Source organism: Canis lupus, chromosome 19 (genome assembly GCF_003254725.2).
Source record: "Canis lupus dingo isolate Sandy chromosome 19, ASM325472v2, whole genome shotgun sequence".
In the NCBI taxonomy this organism is placed as follows: Eukaryota; Metazoa; Chordata; class Mammalia; order Carnivora; family Canidae; genus Canis; species Canis lupus.
The window spans coordinates 48,029,211-48,046,120 of record NC_064261.1 but is presented as its reverse complement, the minus strand read 5'-3'; the positions used below and the strand labels follow the sequence as shown (position 1 = coordinate 48,046,120).

Below are 16,910 nucleotides of genomic sequence, written 5' to 3'. Positions count from 1 at the left end.
TGACACACCTAATCCTTTGGTGACTCCCATGTGTGAAATTAAGCAAGAAGGTGTATTATAATTTGTATACATTCATCATCATCTCTGATTAAGACTGATCAATCAATAGCAAAAAAAAAAAAATGATCCAAGTAAATGATGGGCAGAGGACCTAAATAGGTATTTTATCAAAAAAGATACACAGATGGCCCACAGACAAATGAAGATGAAATGAAGATATGGCCAACATCATTCATCATCAAATGGTGAATCAAAACCACCATAATATATCACCTTACCCCTGTCAGAATGGCTAGCATTAAAAAGACAAGAAATAACAAGAGTTGGAGAGGAGATGGAGAAGAAGGAACACTTGTGCACTGTTGGTGGGAATGTAAATTGATACAACTACTCTGGAAAATAGTATAGACTTTCCTCTAAAACTTAAAAATAGAAATCTCATTCAATCCAGTAGTTTCACTACTGGGTATTTATCTACCCTCTCAAAATAAAACACTAATTAGAAAAGACACATGTACCCCTATGCTTATTGAACCATTATTTACAGTAGCCAAGATAATAGCAACCTAAGTGTCCATCTGTAGATGAATGGATGAAATGTAGCATATATCCAAGGGAATATTACTAAGCCATAAAAAAGAATGAGACTTTGCCATTTGCGACAACATGGATGGCCCTAAAGGGTATTATGCTAAGTGAAGTAAGTCAGAGGAAGGCAAATACTCTATGATTTCACTTTTACGTGGGATCTGTGAGCCAAAACAAGTGAAAAAACTTAAAAAGCAGAAACAGACCTGTAAATACAGAGAACTGTTGGTTGCCAGAGGAGAGTGGATGAAAGGATGGGTGGAAAGAAATAAGAAGGGATGGGATCTAGGCTTCCAGTTAGGGAGTAAGTCATGAGGATAAGAGGTACAGCATTGGGAACATAGTCAATGGTATCCCAACAGTGTTGCATGGTAACAGATGGTAGCTATGCTTCCTGTGAGCAGTGCATAACCTATAAGGGCAGCCAAATCACTACGCCGGGCCCCTGAAACCCATGTAGTATTGTATGTCCTTTAATTCAATAAAAAATAAACAACAACAACAACAAAAAACCTGATTAAGAAGCATCCTTACAAGGATCAACAAATACCTTAAGGACAAATAATATTTCCTCCATTTAGCTTCTATTTGCCTTTTTTGATATAAGACTTTGTTGAGAGGATAGTTTTAGATTTACAGAAAAGTTATAGACATTGTACAGAGAAGTCCCATGTGCCCCCACATCTCTATTGTTGACATCCTACATGACTATTGTACATTTATCAGAGTTATTGAGCCCACATTGCTATGTTACTATTAACTAAATTACATGCTTTATTTGGATTTCACTAGTTTTCCATGTCATTATTCCATTTCAAGATACCAATGCAGAACACCACATTACATTTAGTTGTCATGTCTCCAGAGCCTCCTTGGGCCTGCACCACAGATTTTCCTTGTTACTGATGACCTTGACAAATCTTGAGGAGGACTGATCAGATAATTAGTAGAATGTCTCTTAATTTTGTTGTTGTTATTGTTTTTTTTTCCTAATATTTTTCTCATGGTTAGTCTAGGGTTATCAGTTTGGGGAGGTCTTCCATTTGCTTTTATGTTCGGATTGTATTTTGTCTGGCTGAGAGTTCAAAAAAAAAAGCTTTTCCATGTGAGGCAATGTTTGGAATCATTCTGCTTTATTTAGCTCTCTTTGCTCAATTTTACTTAGTGATTGAGATGAAAGCTGTTCAGATAACTACTGAAGGAGATGAGATGATGCTAGCAAATAACCATGGAAAACAGAAGAAAATATTTTAGCCTTTTTCTCTGAATATGTAAAATCCCTCCCCAAGCATATTTTCCTGAATCTTCTTTCACACCAAAGACAACTGCTCACCACATATCATTCTTCAGTATGTTTATTTCATTTTGTATATGAAAAGGTCAACCTGAAAATATACATCAAACCTGAACGAAAACATCCTCTTTTCCTATGCAACATACCAGTGCTTGAAGTTTGCTCTTCCAGCATTATTTGTTTAATAGAAATATTTTCCATACCACCTGGTTCTGGCAGAAAGTCAAAATTTGCATTTATATGAGGTAGTTTATCAAATATAACATACAGAAGTCTGTTAAGTACACATTGCATTTTGTTTGTGAGAAAATCTGTTTGTATTTAATGTAGTTTTTAAATTAACCTTAATGAAAGCTTCTGAAAATTGTTGTTCTAAGCATTTGAAATATGCAACAAGAACTGGTGGAAGACATAAACATGTTTTCCATTATATGTTATCAGATAGCCCAAAATTACTACAAAGAAGAATGCAGGACTATGTTAAATTAGAAAGATAAGCAAGCATTTAGTTAAAAGCAAAGGTCTTTAGAAGAGGAAAGCATCTAACGCAGTTAACCCCAACCATCTTCTAACAATCTTCAGTCAGAGGTATTTTTACATTTTTAAGTTAGAATGTTACTCAATGCACGCAGAAATGAAAATTATTTGCACCAAACCTTAACATTTCATTTCTCTTCATCTAAGATTTGCCAAGTACAGACTCACCCAAGGGTTTCTCAAGTGCTGCAAAAGGTAATTGGAACAAGACTCTATCTGGCTGCGCCTCTGCAGACAATAGTTAAGTCTCTTCTCATTTTTCCGCTGTCCTTTCATTCCTCACAATATTGTTCTTAATATCTTTTGGAATTTCAACCTATCTCAGTAATTTTCACAGGGAGGGCTCCTTGGGAGTGGATACTGGATTCCTGTTTATTTCTCGTAGACCAGGTTTTGATCATTTGAGGCAAACTCAAATGTCTTTAGGTCTGAGACAAATGATTTACATAAGTAAAGGTTGCTACACAGGTGCTAAGGTGAACAGGACAGCACAGAACATGACTTTAAAGGAGGAAATTTGCACTTGGCCTCATACCATCTTTGCTACGTCACAGGAATTACTCAGCATTTTCAGATATCAGATTTTTTTTTTTAAATTAAAGCTGGATGCCCAACCATTTGTATAAAATCACATGATATTCAAATCTTAGAAACTAACTTTGAAATATTTTATTTATTTTTTAAGATTTTTAAATTTTATTTATTTATTCATGAGAGACAACAGAAAGAGAGAGAGAGGCAGAGACAGAGGCAGAGGGAGAAGCAGGCTCCTTGAGGGGAGCTGGATGTGGGACTTGATCTCAGAACTCTGGAATCATGCCCCGAGCCGAAGGCAGATGCTCAACCACTGAGCCACCGGGGCGTCCCACTTTGAAATATTTTAAAGCATTGTGTAAGCCAAACAAAATATGGTTGATGCCAGTTTGCAACCTGTGTTATAAAGTATAATAAATTAAAAAAAAAACATTAAGGATCTCCTAATTTAAGTAAAAGCTAGGAAAAATGACTATTTCCTTCAGTATATATTTTATTCCTTGGGTTGGAAAGCCATGGGATGTTTAGAAATAAATCAGATATTATTCAGAAGTATTGCTCTTCAGTATGTATAGCATTTGACAAAGTCTAGGTTATGGTCCTTAATCATAGATTTGCTACACCTTTGATCACGAATTTCTTTGAAGCCATTGCAGTGTTATTCTGATAGTTTTACAAAAAAAAAAAATCTTACAACAGAGATTTTTATGCAAAAAACTCCATCTTTGATTACTTTAACAGTTCTAGTTTCCTAGGTCTCTCATCTCCTACCCTCAAATTTGTTTATTCATAATTTTATCATATGAAGCCTGATCTAAAGTATTCAATTTATTAAAACTATACACAGAGCATTTGATCCTCTATGCACAGTTTTTAGAATAATCTCACATAGAAAATATTTATTCTGTGTGTATAGTTATTTCTCGTTTGACCTGCCATTTGTACAAGGCACATTGTGCTCTAAACCATCATATATAACAGTGACCTTTTGGGTTAATGTCCAGATGGGTTTGATTGGGAAAAAGAGAGGTATGTGAAAGTGTAAATTTCTATGCTAAAGATCTATCCAAAAAAGCAGCACACACCTTATTCATCCCTTATAGTCACAATAGTGGGAAAACTTTCTATGAATTTTACTTCTCCCTCCTATCCTAACCAGGCCACTCTGACAAGTTAGAAAGAAATTGATAAACCTAGTTGTGAATCCTCTCCACTCCTTGATCCTGGCCCAACACAATCCTCTGAGGAATGAGCTTTGAGCCATCTTTATCATGTCCCCAAATCCTTCCATGCAGCAAAGTCAACATCTTTAATATAAGAATGATTTCATATACTGATTATTATTATTTCTAGAATGCTTTTAAAGTGTGACTTAACATGTTTGAGGGAGATGTTGAAGGAGAAAAGGGGCTATTTAATGGAGGTTTAGAAGTTAGTATTTAATATAAATAATTTGTAAGTTTTTACCCTCAATTGCATTCACCAGGAACCCAGTCTCAAAATACAACGCAGAACTCCCCTAGGAGCACAACAGGTCTAGGAAAAATTAAACCTTTGTACATATACAAATGTGTAGTTTTGTCTGTTTGTAAGATGGCACAGGGAACACGTGTTCATATATTATTATAAAACTTAAAATATTGCAAAACTCATGCAAATAACTTGAGAAATTCCAGCACAGTTTTTAGAATAATGTCAGGTAGAAAATGTTTATTCTGTGTGTATAGTTATGATTTTTTTATGAAAATAGCCGTGTTTGGTAAATAAAGTAGATAAGCTTATATTGGGCCATTCACTGGATTACAACATAAAAGATTGAAATCCAATTTTTCACTATTAATGAACATCTATGAAGTGCCTATAATATGCAAAGGAGACAATGCAAAATGGCTTCCCATAAAAGGTCTATACTTTCCACCATTTGGAAGAAGACACTACTAATTTAAGGTGTACATTTTGACATACCCTAGTTAATATAATTAATTACTTGTACTGGTTTCAGTCATTCTAATAGAACAATAAGATGTTACCAATACTAAAGTAATCGAATCAACATATTGATTTATATGGCCATTTTCTAGATATATTACTAGAACCCCAGGTAATAATGAACCTTATGAATTGAAATATTTTTAAATATATTTTAAAGCCAGAAAAAGTTTGTCGTCAGATAAATTTGAATTTGTTATTAACCTTATCAATGCTTAAGTTTTGTGGTCTATGAACCATGTGCATTAGTATCACCTACGAATACTTATTAAAAACGTAAGCCCGGGGGCACCATGCTGGAATTCACATGTTTGTCATCACCACCTAATTTTTGCACAGGAAGAACTGAGAACTATTGGTCTATCTATCAAGAAATTATTATGATGAGTTCATCACCTCTCTAACGGAATCAAAAATCTTTCATAGCAAGATAGAACCTAATCATTGGCTTGTTTGTGGTCCTGAGATGTTCCTCTTTGCTAACAGTTATATTACATCCAGCAGATTTTTCTATTAAAAAAACCATTTGATACATTACTATCCCCTGTGAAGCACCTACTTTCATCATTTGGTGAATTCTGTTGTTGTTATTGTTGTTTTAATGTATGTTTAATATATTTCTTTCTAGCCCATATCTTTCCAAAAAGAAGGTCAGGTGACTTGATAAGGCATAAATGATTACAGAATTAACTCTTATAATTTTGGCAATTTGTTCCTTCTTTCTGAATGGTTAAGAAAAAAAATATACCATATTATGCTTTTGCCTCTCTGGCTTTTGATTCACGTTTTTGATCTGGTTTGATGGAGGCTCCCTAACCTGTGCCTCACCCTGATTATAGCAAAGGTAAAACCAGTACATTTCCATCTTCGTATAAAAAAATTTCACAAAATGAAGGAGTTAATATTTCCATACTTGACCTTTTCTCATTACAAAGAGAAATGCAAATAATTTAATAACATTATTTGCTTATAGCCCTTAAGGTTCAAATAACTAGTTATTATATAGGAACAGCTAGGTCTAATCTGCTTCAGAAGAAACATATTCTGTTAGTGTACAATAGCTAATATCAGATCACTAATAGATTTAACCTTGTAAGTTCATAGATATTTAAAAGTGTTATGGTTTGAAGGTCAACTTGTCTGTCTTACTGTAAAAGAAAGGCAAAGAAATGAATAAAAATTAGAAAGAATTAATTCTTCAAAAAGTTTTTACAAATCAAAACCCTGCAGTTTCACACTGAGAACAAAAGAAGCATATTAAACACCAAAGTTTATCAAGACAAATTAGGTCCCAGTTTCAAATTTTCTTTAATCTTTTGCATCTGAACAGTTTTTTTGCCTCATGCTGTTTTCCCTAGTTAAATGTTAAAATGAATTCTAGCCAATACCATTGACTTCCTCCCTTAAAAATATTGAGACACATAATAAAAAATTAATTACTTCCCCTAATTTCCGTGTGATTCTTTAAAAAGATGTAAAATTCATTTAAAGTAAGTGGTGACTTTGTCTTTGAAGATCACGACAATTAACATGGATCAAAGCTTAGGTTCTGTAACGATGATAGCTTATTAGCATAATGAAATTAACTTAGAGACAAGAATCTTTAATAGGTACAACAAAAACGCTTTAATAATACTTGAAGAAAATTATGTATTTGCTAGAAGTACAACAGTTTCAGATTTTCTATCCAATTAATAAGTTGTTAATTAACTCCTTTCCCAAACAATGCGCACTTTAAGTTAACATCTGCCCATGGAATATTCTATCCATTGTGCTTCATTTTTTTTGGACGGATATTGCAGCTTTGCCGACGATACTTTGTATTTTTTTTAATTAAGAAAATTCAAGTTTACTCTTCCATACTACAGATCCATCATTAAAATAAAAGAAGGCTTAATCTCATACCTTGAGAAGGGAATGAAGATGTCAATAGATGATCGCATCATGTTTGGCAGTTCACACTACAGGTTTCTACATTTCAAGGGCAAATTGTTTTTGGACAGCTTTAGGGCATCTATAAAATTTGACCGACTGTTTCAACCCACGAAGAAAAAAAGTATTCATTAAAAATAATACTAATAATTTTGGTCTAAGTGTATATGTTGGAAACCAGTTGTATCTAAGGATAAGTGAAAAGAATGCTTTATTTCCCCTAGCAAGTCTTTACAATTATGCTTTCTCCAAGTGCTGGTAAAAATGTATCTTGTCATTTATTTCACCATTAGCCACCCATTTCTTAAGCCAGTATTTACGGTATTAATTTAAGCTACTAATCTTTGAGAGTGCCACCTCGCACTGAGTCTTCTGAACATTAAAAAGGAAGAGAGGTGGTGCTGTCATGGGTGTTGTTTTCACTGATGCTGGTGTTTGGTTTATGTAGACTGGTTGATTTTCTCCTTGTCCACGTAGCAGAAATGGGTGCCTTGTCCAGGTCCTTCTCTCTGTTACGTGTGTCTGTCAATATCTTTCTAACAATGTAATCTGAAAACAGAGTTAAAAATCGACAAAAGAATGATTTTTTGTTTATATTAGAATTTAACAAGGAACTTCTCCCTATTGTCCTCCCCTTATGCCACCTCCAAAAATCTCTTCCTCTTCCATGTCCACAGAGGAAATCTGTGTGTTTTCCAGTTCATAGAGGTTGGGAATAGTCTTTCCAAGCAGTTCTTCTCTGGATCTAGAAATTAAAGAATAGCTTTTGACCCCAAATTATTCTGCTGCTCCCAATCCATATCATCAGCTCTTGGTTCCCCTGGGAAAGGTCAGGTATTTACCGGCCTCTCTTGCCACTTGATCACCTACTTGCCTGTCCCTGCCCACACAGCTGCACTATAAGCTCCTTTTCTATCGGATAAGGGCTCAAACAGGAAGCACGGAAGTAGGGCTCATAGAAGACATCGAGAGAGAAATACGAGGAGACTAGGAATTTTAGGAAGGTCAGTGATGCGATGGGAACATAACTCTGTGATGCTTTCAACTCTTGCCCCAGAATAAATTACGATTTGACTGAATTCAAACATATCCACATATGAAACCTATTTCTTATTCTTTTCTTTTCTTTTTTTTTTAATCAGCTGGTAGCTCTCACTCCCTACTTGAGCCCTAGGAATATTCTGTACCTTTATTTTAAAACTTACACATTTTATCTTTTGTATATGGCTATTTTTAGAGGTGTCTTATCACACAACTATTCTTGAAGCTTTAAATCATAGTAAAATTGCATTTTTTTTTTTTGAGAAATAACCTGATTTCTCCCCTCTTCCTGCCCTCTGATCTTCCATGAGTGACTATAATTGGTCAAACCTTACTAAAAGTTCAGTGGACAAGGGAGCCTGGGAAGGATAGTTTGCAGGGATCAGCCACTCTGATTACAGGACAGAGTAGAAGAGAGCACAAAATGGATGTAAGAATGACAGGCGCTGTTGTGCAAATAATAGCTTCTTCTTAAGGAGAGATACTATATACAAAGGAATATTACTGAAATCAAGGCCTCTTGGGTTTTCCTACCACTTCTTCAGTGCTCAGCTTGAGCATGGCGATATCTTCCTGAAATGCATATTGGATTTTATCACACCTCTCATTTTAACACCCTTCAATTCCTTCTCATGCTTTATAGTATAAATCTTGGATTATAGAGTTTATCACACAGACCTTTGTGCTCTGTGCCCCTTTCACCTCTAGCACCTCCTTCTGGCCACCACAATATACCTCCTGGCCCAACTGAAACTAACCATTTGCAATTTTAGAATATTTCCAGCTTTTGCAGACATGATTTTGGGATGCTTGAGATGCCAGTAGCCTCTCCCAAACCATCACCAACATAGCTACCACTATGGCTTTTTTTTTTCCCCATCAGAATAACTTTTATAATCCTTCGAGACTTCCATAATCTTTACGTCCCTGGTATGACTTAGGGGCCTTTCTGTGTTCTTGAACTCGAGGCATACCTCCAACAATAAATACATTTCACTGTAACAACTGTTACAGGATTTTAAGAACATGAAAGTCAAGGACTATACCTTCTTAATTTTGAACTACTAATGCTCATCACCTAGAAGGAAAACAAGAAAAGACTGTGGAATTACTAAACGAATGAATGAGTAATCTCTTCTTTGACCCCATTAGATAACAGTACATTCACTTTATACATCCTTATAGCTATAAAGACACTCAACAAATGAAGCGGAATTCCATTCTGTCTTCTTTAATGTAAACGGAAGCTGTTTCTTAAAGATATTTTAAACAGTAATTAAAATATCTTACAATGGTCTCCTCTAAGTAAAAATAGATTCAGCCCATTTCTTTTTCATTGAGCATTCTCTTTGAATGTAATCCTTTCCTTCTTTCCACGAGTGTTGTTACTCTTCACTGTCTAAGGTTTGGCACAGCTGTGTCCTGGATTTGAATTTCCCTGGATGACCCTGTTCCTTTAATGTTGCTGTTCTTGTTTGTTTTCAGAATAATTTATGTTTCACACTTAATTTGCATGTTTTTTTTTTCCCTAACTTCATAAGTTTGAACAAGAGTATAGTTTTCTGGTCTCATATGACAACTCAGCAGGATAACATACTGTACAAAATATGTTCTGTTTTATTTTGTTTCTTCCCTGATCGAGTGCAAAAGATATTTGCCCTGGGTAACTATCTCTTTGTTATTATTATTACATATTACACAACTAAAGGCAAGGGAATCCCTAGGCTTAAGGTAGGAAAAGAAAGGAAGGAAGAAAGGTGGAGAGGAAGGGAAGAAGGGGGAGGGTGGTAGGGGAGGGTCAAAACAAATAATGTCCCTTCTCATTTGTGTTTACGTACCATTTTTGACCATAAAAACCTTCACAGGAATACCTTCAACAATGTCACCACTAAGCTTCAGAAATCAATTGAAATCAGGATCCCTGAGAGGATTGATATACAATAGATTTGTCTAAAGGCTGATATGGTGAGAAAAGTCAGGTTATATTAAAGTCTCAGCCTCTAGATGACCAACGATATTGTAAAAGGCTATCAGGAAAAGTAGAAGGGTGTTCAATTTGTGTGACTGACACAATCTGAGCTAGATCCAGAAATAGATCACTTCAGCTGTTTTAAAATATTCAATGAAGGCTCAGTGGTTTAGCACCGCCTTCGGCCCAGGGCATGATCCTGGAGACCCAGGGACTGAGTCCCATGTCGGGCTCCCTGCATGGAGCTGCTTCTCCCTCTGCCTGTGTCTCTGTCTCTGTCTCTGTCTCTCTCTCTCTCTCTCTCTCTGTGTCTCTCATGAATAAATAGATAAAATCTTTTTTTAAAAAGTCTTAATATCAATTTAAAAAATAATCAAGAGAATAAAATAAAATAAAATATTCAATGAAAAGCTGACAATCATTTCTGATATCTCTATCTGCTTTGGTATGGCATAAATTGTATATTATGTGTGTATCATGTTGCTGTTGTTTCCATTTTTTAATTTGAATTCTAATTAGTTAACCTATAGTGTAATATTAGTTTCAGGAGTAGAATACAGTGATGGAGGGCACCTGTGATGGGCAATGGGTGTTATAAGTATGTATTATTTCTAATGGAAGAGTTTTCAAATACGTGCTAAAGCATAAAGGATGATGTGATGATCATTTGTATATCCATCCTCCAAACTCAACAACTACCAACTATTGGCCAATAGTCTCAATATGTCACCCTTCTCCCATTTTCCTTGTTGTCATTGGTAGTGTTACATATCTGGAGTATTTTAAAACAAATTCCAGATATTGCATAATTTTACCCATAGGTTCAATATACATTTCTAAAAGATAGAGACCATTTTAAACAACCACAATGTCATCAAACATCTAAACAATTAAATAATTATTTCTTAATATCATCATTATCTAGTCCACACTTAATTTTCCCTGCACTTTTTCTTAGATTGTGTGTTCAAATCAGAATACGGTCAAAGAAATTGAGTTGGGGTTTTTTTTTTTTTTTTTTTTTTTTTTGTGTGTGTGTGTGTGTGTGTGTGTTGAATTTCTCTTATTCTTGAGGTGTGTGATTATTTCCCTACATTGTCACATAACCTCTTCTTTATCTCCAGGTTTCCCATAAACAGATGGATAGAGACAGACTTTTAAATAGGGTCATAGTAATAGTTTGGGTGGTATTTGTGAGGCAAAAACAGCTCATGGATGGTGCTGTGTGTTCCCTGTTGTACCACATCAGGTTCCACTTAATATCCAGGGGTATCCATTTGTACAATATCTGTTTGTACTGTTATTTGGTTTTTGCTTAGTGAGGTTGCAAAAAGTGATTTAAAAAAACTCTTTATTTCCTTTTTTAAAATTTTTATTTAATTTTTAAAAATTCTTTCCTTGTGGATTTTTTTCCTCTTATGATACAAATCTTGGTTTCTTTGAAACACATTTGGGGCAAACTGGAATAAACCTGATGCACATCCATATTGAGTTTAGTAAAAACATTTAATTATATTTTTCTTTATGTTATACACTGATGATAAGAACAAATTCAAGATATTTGGGGATGTATTAAATACTGAATTTTTTAAACTTTTGGGTAAAATCTTACATTTCTGAGAAAGTTGAACTTGCTCCTATAACTTTAATTAAAATTTTTTTGAGTTGAAAAAAACTGTAGATACACATAAAGCTGTAAGAAATACTATTTAGAGGTCTCATGTTCCTTTTACTCAGTTTTCCCCAATGGTATCATCTTGCAAATCTATAGGACCGTATCACAACCAGGATATTGACACTGATACAGCCAAGACACAGGAAATTTCTATCATTACAAGAATTTCTCCTATTTCTCTTCATAGTTTCCATCCCCTCATTCTTACGCTATGGAAACCACTAATATGTTCTCCAGTTACACAATTTTGTCATTTCAATAATGTTATATAAAGGGAATAATTCAGTATGTAACCGCTTGGAAACATCTTTTTTTCACTCAGCATAATTCTCTGAGATTCATCCAAGTTGTTCCGTGGGTCAATAGTTCATTCATTTTTAACTGCTAAGTAGTATTCACTACCGCCATGCACATCAGATTGTTCAGTCATTCACCGAAAGACAACCTGGTTGTTTCTAGTACATGGCTGTTATGAATAAAGATGTTGTGAACATTTATATACAGGGTTTCATATGAATATAAATTGTTATTTCTCTGTGATAAATGCCCATAAGTGCAATTACTGGGTTGTATGGTACTTGCATGTTAAATTTCCTTAAGAAACTGCCAAACTCTTTTATGGAGCAGCTATACCATTTTACGTTCCCACCAACAATGTATCCTCATCTTCATAAATATTTAGTTTTATCACTATTTTTTTAAGATTTTATTTATTTATTCATGAGAGACATGCAGAGAGAGGCAGAGACGTAGGCAGAAAGAGAGGCAGGTTCACTGCAGGGAGCCTGATGCAGGACTTGATCCCAGGACCCTGGATCATGACCTGAGCTGAAGGCAGATGCTCAACAACTGAGCCACCCAGGTGCCCTGTTTTATCACTATTTTTTTAAAATTATAGTCATTCTGGAGGTGATATCTTTTGTTTTTAATTTGCAATTCTCTAGTGGTTGATTATGCTGAATATTATTGAACACATTAATTTGCTGTCTACATATCTTTTTTCAGTGAAATGTTTGATCTTTTGCCTATTTTCTAATTGGACTACTTATTTTTTTTACTATTGAATTTTGAGAATTCTTTACATGTATAGGCATTATTTTTTTGTAAGATATGTGGTTTGCAAGTATTTTTTCCAAGTCTGTAACTTGTCTTTTTTAACTTTTCAAGAGTATCTTTTGCAGAGCAAAAGTTTTTATTTTGCTCAAATGTAATTCATTTTCCCTTCTATAAAACATGTTTTTAGTTTCCAACTATTTTCTCCTATATTTTTTCTAAAAGTTTTATAATTTTTTTTCATATTTAAGTCCATGATGTATTTTGAAATAATTTTTATCTAAGATCTGAGATTTAGGTAAAGGTTATATTTTTGTCTATAGATGTCCAATTAGTCTAGCATCTTTAGTTTAAAAGGCTGTCCTTCCTCCATTGAATTGCTTTTGCATTTTTGCAAAAAGTCAGTTGAACAATTTATGTGATCTACTTATGGGCTCTTAATTGTGTCCCATTGACCTGTATATATCTACACAGTCTTCAGTACTGTGGCTATATAATAAGTTTTGAAATTAGGTAGGCTGATTCCTCCCTTTTTATTCTTCTTCTTAAAAATTATGTTAACTACTATAGTTTCTTTGCCTTTTTATATAACTTTTACAATAAATAATCTCTATGTCTACAAAACAATTTTGTTTGATTTTAATAAGAAATGCACGTAACCTAGATGTCAGTTTAAGGACAATTGAAATCTTCACTATGTTAAGTCTTCCAAACCTTGAACAGAATATATATATATATATATATATATATATATATATATATTCTGTTCAAATATATATATATATATATATATATTTGTTTAGATCTTTGATTTATTTCATCAGCATATTGTATTTTTCAGCATGTAAGTCCTACACATATTGTTTTAGGTTCACATCTAATTATTTCTCTTTAAACAATTTTAAGTAGGATTATAGGATTAAATATTATTTTTTTGTGTTTATCATTAACATATAGAGAGACAAATACTCTTTTGGATGTTTATCTTGTATCCTGAAAGCTTGATGAATTAACTTATTTTCTAGGAATTTTTAGTAGAATCTTTGAGATGTTTGTATAGACAATCACATCATCTGCAAATGGGAAGCACTGTATCGCTTCTTTTACAATCTGTATATTTATTTCCTTTGCTAACCTTATTGCATTGACTAGGACTTCCAGAACCATGTTGACTATATAAGAGCAGATATCTTTGCTTTCTTCCTAATCGTAGGAGGAAAGCATTCAAATTCTCCACCATTAAGTATTGGTTGTAGATTTTTTTATAGATGGTCTTTACCAAGTTGAGGCAAGTTCCCTCTTCTCCATTTTTTCTGAGCGTTTTTGTTACGAATAGTGTTGAATTTTGGTCAAACCCATTTTCCATATCAATTGATATCATATGGTTTTTCTTTAGCCTGCTAATATGGTGGATCATCTAATAGCTTTTGAAGACTGAACCAATCTTGCATCACTGTAATAAACCCCACTTGACTGTGGCATCTAATTCTTCATATATATTACCTAATTCCATTTGCTAATATGTTACAGATTTTTGCATCTAATTTTTGTGTCTAATGAAGGATATCAGAATGTAGTTTTCTTTTTCTTTATTTTCTTTGTATAGTTTTAGTATCAGTGTGATACTAGCTCCATAAAATGAATTAGGATGTAGTCCCTTGCCTTCTCTCTCCTGGAAGAGACTGTACATAATTTGTTTTAATTCCTTCTTAAAAATTCAATGGGATTTGCCAGTAAAATGGTTTGGGCTTGGTGACTCCTTTTTCATGAGTTTTTAAATTGTAAATTCAATTTTCTTAATAGTCGCAGGACTATGGGATTCTTTCCCTCTCTGGCTATAGGAGTGAAAGGAGCTGCTGTCAAGTCTTCCCATCTCCGAAGGATGGCTGCACAGAACTGCTCCAGCTTCCTGATCAAGAGGAACAAGCAGACAGACAGCGTGGAACCCAGTAACCTGAAGGCTCACAACTCATTCCGCTACAACAGGCTGATTCACCACTGTGGTCATGCAGTCAGTGGTCCACAGCAGACTGTAGTGGTGGTCATAAAGTGGAGTTGGGGCCAGTGAAAACCCACCACTTCCCATGTAGGGACTAGAAGCATCAGCAAGAATGCACCAGTCACCCTCAGCAGCAGCAGCAGTCATAAGATCTGCAAAAACAAGTACTGCCCAGATTTGGGCATGGTTGCCATTCACAGAGCCAGGGCCATCCTGTGAAGCCAGAAGCCTGTGATGGTGAAGAGGAAGGGGCTGGCTGGACCAAGAGCTCCTGACCACCTACTCCCACCTCCAAAGCCAACCACCTGGTGGGGGTGAGGCGGAGGTTGGCTGCAATTATTTAAATTATCTATTTCATATTTAGACATTTGTGGCAGTATTTTTCAAGAAATGGATCCATTTTATCCATTTCAAATTTATCTGAGTAATTTACAGTGTTTGACTATTTCCCTTTTTATGTCTGCAGGATCTAAAGTGATATCCCCAGTTGACTATGTATATTGATTTTTTATGCCTTGCCTTTTTTTTTTTCTAATCAATGGGTAAATTTTATTGGTCCTTTCCAAAAATAATTTTTGTTTTATTGTTTTTCTCCTTTCCATTTAATTTCTGTTGTTGTATCCCTTTATCTGCTTGATTTATGTTTATTTTTGCTCTTCTTCTTTTACGTCCTTAAGGTAGGAGTTAAAATTATTGTTTTGAGGTGCACTCTCTTTTTCTCACGTATTTAATGCTACAAATTTCCTCCTTGATACTTATTTAGTTACGTCACACAAATTTTGGTATGTTTTATTTTCATTTTTATTCAATATATTTTTTAAAATTTTCCTTCAGACTTTTTTAAAAATTCAGTTTGCCAACATAAAGTAGAATATCCAGTGCTTATCCCATCTATTTTCCTTCAGACTTTATCTTTGACCCATAATTTATTTAGAAGTCTGTTTTTAGTTGAATATTTGATGATTTTTCTATTATTTTTTTGTTCTTGTCTTCCAATTTGAGTTCATTTTGATCAGGGAACTCACTTTGATGACTTCAATTCTTTTAACTTTGCTGAGGTTTGTTTTATGGCCCAGAACATAGTGTACCTTTCAGCCTTGAGCTATTTTCCCTATCTCCCAGGACTCTGATGACATGAATATTAGATCTTCAGGTGTAATCCCAGAGATCTATTTTTTTTTCCTGCCAGTCTTTTTTCTCTACGTTATTCAGATTGAAAAAAATTTATTGTCTCCATTTAAGTTCACTGATTGTTTCCTGCATCCACTCCATTCTGCTGCTGAGCCCATTAACTGAGTTTTTAATTTAATATTATTTTTCGTTTCTAAACTTCCATTTTGTTTTTCTTTTATGTTCTATTGATATGCTGGAAATATTCCATTTATTTGCTGAGACTTTTTGTTTGCTTCAGTTGTGTTTGTCATTGGACACCGAAGCGTTTTTACGATAGCTGCTTCAAAACTTTTGCCAAGTAACATTTCTGTCTTCTTGATATTGGCATCTATTAATTGTCTTTTTTCATTCTACTTGAGATTTGTCTGCTCGTTGGTAACACTAGTTAATTTTTATTGAACCTGGACTTTTTTGGATAACAAGTTATGAAATTCTGGATCTTCTATAAATCTTTATTTTTTGCTATTCTTCTCTTATGCCACACCAATAGGGAAATATGAGGCACCATTGCATCACAGACAGTTTGGGCCATTGGTCCAGATTCCCCTCTCAGTCTCTGTTCATGGCTGGGGGATAGGGGTAGGGATTGAAATGACATGGTGCCTCGGTGATATCAGTGGAGTACCAGTGGATAGCAGAACTCCCACCTGTGCCCAAGAGTACTAGGGAGAACTTTCTATAACTTTTTATATCAGATCTTTAATTAAAATGATACAAGCACATTCCAAATCATTAACGGTCATCATTAATGAAAAATGTCACAAAAAAAGTAAAACAATTTTCAAATCAACTCTTATGACCATTCAAAAACTTAATACAGTTAAAGTTATAGATCAAATCCAAAAGCCCTTCATTCATTGATAAATATAATGCTGAAATTTCCTTCAATAATTTTGAATCCATCAGAATGTTTTCTCATTAAGATCCAATTTATAAACATACATATTACTAGAGTAGCTACCACGCAACTAGTATGGACATCATTAAAAAAATACAAATGATCCACAATAAGATAGATGAATTCAATATATGCAAAATAATAATGTAGAGCCTCTGCCCTCAGCTCTGTCTACTAAGAGTCTCTACCTCTACCTCTACCATTCAACCCACTGAGTTCTCATCCCAG

General features: G+C 34.4%; 1 pseudogene; it reads left to right on the top strand.

The window, feature by feature from the left end:
* Positions 1-14,425: 14,425 nt before the first annotated feature.
* LOC112649783 (60S ribosomal protein L28-like) lies at positions 14,426-14,929 on the top strand (annotated as a pseudogene).
* The last annotated feature ends 1,981 nt before the right edge of the window (positions 14,930-16,910 follow it).